General features: G+C 36.2%; 1 protein-coding gene across 3 annotated transcripts in view; it reads right to left on the minus strand.

Moving 5' to 3' along the window:
• ZFAT (zinc finger and AT hook domain containing) overlaps positions 1 to 5,000 on the minus strand; it is a 70,438-nt gene that overhangs the window by 18,759 nt on the left and 46,679 nt on the right. The window lies entirely within an intron of this gene.

Below are 5,000 nucleotides of genomic sequence, written 5' to 3' on the forward strand. Positions count from 1 at the left end.
ACAGGGAGCTCCTACCACAGACCAACTAGAAAGAAAGAGCAGGAACAGACAACTGTGTTTGTCTCAGATACAGCATCATTCTGCAATTAGGTCCACATAAGAAGAACTGGTTTCATCTCTGAGGAGATAGATGTTAAGGGAGATAGCCAGACTGTAACAGAGGGAACATAAGCTGCAAAGTAAATAAAATAACACCTTATCTACTGGGTGAGAAGTTGTGCTTGCTTTCCTAACAAAAGCCATTCTAGAAGTGGCATGTATATTAGAGAGGGGAAAGTTTTTTCAAGGAATGACAACACACTAAGTTTGACCAACCCCATCCCATTTTTTCCGCTGGCTGGAAGAAATACTGCAAACCTAGGGGATACTTCAGGTTGTGCAGAATCATTGACACAGTCATGCTATTCTGGTTGAAAAATCAAGTTGAGTAGCACCAATGGAGACTAGTAACCTTCCAATTTTTCAGGTCTAAGGGGGTCTGTTGACTTATGATCTGCTTTAGGCCCACCAAAACCAAAGCCTTGCACATGTCTGAAATAATTCTGAACTAATTCTGAAATTTGATTTCAAACCAAAGAGTTTTTCATAAACAAGTTTTAACTCCTACTCCATTATGTAAAATTGCAGCTTCAAATGTATATTGTACATCCAAAAAACCCACAAGATACATCTCTGACAAGCTTCAGCTTGAAATATCAGTTCCCTTTTGTGTTGCAAAGCCCTGATGTGCTGCTCTTCAGGACACAACACAAAAACTTAGTGCACTGTGCTCTTTCAGTAAATGATGGAATTTTTTAAAGTACTTACAAAGAACAGTGACATCTTAATGTTTAGCATACACAGTACTGGCATACTTTAATGTTACTTTTTAAAAAAAATACATATTCTCTTATACAGCTGTTCTAGATTTCTGAAGTTTCAAAAGAGTCTTATTAAGGCTTTTGGCACATTATCAAAGCAAACCAGGAACAGTTAACATTGTAATGTCATCTTCAGCCAACTATCTTTGCTTTTGAGAGTTTCTGCAGTTTATGTTAGCATAGGAAAATGTAAATCTAAGTGTTCTGTCAGCAAAATGATGCATAGCGTGAATTTAGCACAAGCTTGACTGAGTATGCAATACTGCAGGTAAAAAACTAAGCATGACAAAATCATAAGCATCCAATTTTCTACACTAGATTTAACAGCTTTTACTTCTTTTTCTTATGAAAGTAATTTAGTCAAATGTCAGATCTCAGTTGCTTGTAATTATGCAAATAAGCAGTTCTCTTTTTTCCCCTCTGTTGACTAAAGCAGAATAGAATCTGCAAGTGATAAATTGTTGCATTAGGTGACCAGAACTCTCTAACAAATCCACTGGTTAGGGAAGGGCATTATGCCACTTCAGGAACTATGCCACCAGATGGCTGCCTCCACATTATCATGGCAAATGATGCCTCTTACCTATCTTGCTTAAATGCTTCAAATACACTTTCATAAGCTGCTTATAAGTCAATTTCTCATTGCACATAGTCTTTAAGAAATAAGGTGATTAAAAAAAAGCATTCAGTTTTACAGTAATGGAAACCTACCATATGATATTCTGCTAGGTGAACAAAAAAAAAGGCATTTTATTTTGATAAAACAAAATATAACTACACTCAGTCACTAGGGTCTTTCACTGACACTTATCCATCTACAATTTCCTCTTTTTTCTCTCATGTATTTTAAGTCTTCATCATTATAGCACATGCTTAATACTCTGTTTCTGTACAAAACTGAAACAATTTCCCTATCAAGGGGCTTATCACTCAATGTTTCATAAACACCAGACAAATTAAAGCTTAAACTTCTGCCATTATGACTTTAATTAAAGAACAAAGAATTGAAGCCTAGAATTGAACAGGTAATACATAAATCCACATCAGTAACATGCTAAGAAAGCTCAAGAAAATTAATTTCTGGATTATTTGTAAAGTAATGGGTAACATACAGAGAAAGTAAATAAATTAGACACCGTATCTACTTTCAATACCAGAACTGATTTTTTGCAACAAACTAAGGCACACAAATATTATACAGCATTTTTCCATCTTGGCATTGACATGGACTCTCCAAACAATTGTTTTATTGTTATTTTAACATAATACGTGTCCTATGGTATTTTAGGCCAATAAAACAATTGTTTGGAGAGTCCATGTCAATGTTATGTTAAAAGAAAGCATGTGATGATAGTGGTATAATAAAACCTAGAGGCCAGAACATATGTACTGCACAAATACAAACAGAAAACGTGTCTCCCAGAGAGTGCAGAAATATGTAAACAAAATGGGTGGATGGCAGGGAATATCAGTGAAGAAATAAATATGCAAACAACAGAAATTTTCTCCTATTACTTAAAAATACTAAAAAAAAAAAAAAGTCTGATCATAGACTACTATTTAAACAAACAAACATTTCTTTTAACTTCTAATATAAGACCACAAAATAAATACTGCTGTCTATCTTTGACAATATAGTCACTTAAATGGGCATGTTCCCATTTCTATTCTATGAATCATTCATTTATTTATAAAGTAATTCTAGGAATCCTGAGTAGAGTTCAGCAGTCTACATTCCTATCAATATTTCCAATTAAGACTATTTGCAATGTCTGCAATGCAGTGAAAAAAAACGCTGAGAGTAGAGAAGATGAGCAAGTGTGAAGGCTCAGGGAGAACTTTAAACAAGCAGAATACATGAAGATTAATAGAGGCAGACAGCTTTTATTACACATTAATCTTTGTTAGTTTCCCTTCTCCCTGTTTTTCCAAACCCTTTCCCTTGCTCATTCTCCTGCCTTTTCCTTCTTGTCTATAGTTATTTAATTTCAAAGGACTTAATATGAGGCCCAAAGGACCCAAAGTCCTCAGCAGCTCCTCATAGGCAGCCCCTTCACCAGCCTTGTTCCCTCCTCTGGACACATTCAAATACCTCAGCAACTTCCTGAAATTGTGGGGCCCAGAACTGCACACAGTGCTCCAGGTGAGGCCACCCCAGTGCTGAATGCAGTGGGATAATCCCCTTTTCTGACCAGCTAGTGATGCTGTGTTTGATGCACCCCAGGATGGGTTTTCCCTCCTGGCTGCCAGGACACGCTGCTGGCTCCTGTTGAGCCTCTTGCCAACCAGCACCCCCAGGTCCTCTCTGCAGGGCTGCTCTCCAGCCTCTCCTCTCCCAGTCTGTATTTGTGGCCAGCATTACTCCATCCTAAATGCAGAATGCAGCATTTTGACTTCTCAGATTTCATCCCATTAATCATTGCTCAATGTTCCAAAGCATGTCCATCATGGAAAAAAAAAACCCAAAGGCTGTTCTTGCTCAGGTTGGAATGTGCTCTGAGCAACCTGATCTAGTAGCAGATATCCCTGCTCATTGCAAGGGAGTTGGACTGGATGACCTTTAAAAGTTCCATCCAACCATTCCCAGGTTCTATGATCTCATTCCAAAGCCTTCATTGTAAAACTTCCTGCATTCTCAACAACTTTACAGGTTTTTTTGTTTCAGTGGAAAATAATTCATCTCAAAGAGCATTTGTCTGGCTCCCAAAGGAGAAGGAAAGCCTAACTAGCATATGATTAATTTTATTTGTTCAAAACATTATAAATATGATATGTAATTTCATATTAACATAATTCAATTTCAGGTACCTATTCTTAAGATTAGCTATGGACAAATAATTTCTTACAGTGCTCAGATATTTGGCAAGTTAAACAAAGCTCCCCACAGTGCACAGTTCTTCCTTAACCAGCTTGACTACACAATAGGGGCTTTGAACACTGACAAAGTCAATAATACCTCTTAAAAATAACTGCAGCTTCCCTGACAACTCCCACTGCCTGTGAAAATTCAACTATACATCCCTATCCTGATATTTCTAGACAAAGATCTACTTTGACAATTAGTTCTGTTTCTTTCACAAAAAGGAAACAAAGAAATGTAATATAAAAATAACACAAGCTGAAACTCCTTAATGTAGTTATAAATTTTTCCACTATAATGCAAGCTTAAGGGAGAGTCTTTGACTGTCTTTATCTGTGTCATTATATCAGTACTATTTTAACACAGATTAACACCTTCAATAGAAAAATGTTTTGTGGTAGATGAACAATTTGGAAACACTATTTAGAAAGAATGTCATCTTAGAAGCATTATATTTAATTCATTATCTAATACAACAGTGTTATTTTGGTCTCTCTTCTTCCTCAACAAACCCAGTAATTCTGAAGATCCCAAAATATACTGTAAAAAGGTTAGTGGATTCTATTAAAAAATCAGGGAAAACACTTTCTAAAATTTTCAGAAAAAAAGAAACTAAAATTACTAAGCATTAAAATATACTCAACACAATGTAATATTTACTTTGGCCTTCTCCTTACCCACTTTTGACAACACCAGGGACTAGAACTGAAGGAGCTTTATACCCCAAAATGTCTGTTGACTGCATAGTCATTTGCTTTAATTCTCCTGCTACATGTGCAATAGCAAAAAAACTTATGGGAGTCTGAAAACTTGCCCACATCTCCTTTGCTAGCACCCAGACACTGCAAGGAAAGAATTAAGATACCTGTATCAAGCAGAAAGAAAACAACTAGTGATATTAACCAGCTTTTCAGAAGGATGCAGGACTTCAAGTGGGATGAAATTTATAAACGAGACCAACAACAGTTAGGAACATAAACTTTTATGCTACTTTATAAATGAGGTAAAAACTATTACAGTCTGATTTTCTCCTCCCCTTGGCATTCCACTACTTCTTATGCTTAATCTTGAATTTTTGATCCTCCCCAAAATGCTTGTTCCCTTTACTTACTTTATCTGTGGCAGCAGTTTCTCTAATTGACCAGTTCTCTGTATCTAATTAGTTTTGTTTGTCTTTATCTTTGTGTGGTATGACTATAGTTTTACAGACAGCAGTAACAAGCCATTGTTCTAGGCAGAGTGAGATACTTAAGACTCTTAACATAGGGGTGTAATGTAGG

Source organism: Chaetura pelagica, unplaced genomic scaffold, assembly GCF_000747805.2.
Source record: "Chaetura pelagica isolate M959 unplaced genomic scaffold, ChaPel_1.0 scaffold98, whole genome shotgun sequence".
Taxonomy (NCBI): Eukaryota; Metazoa; Chordata; class Aves; order Apodiformes; family Apodidae; genus Chaetura; species Chaetura pelagica.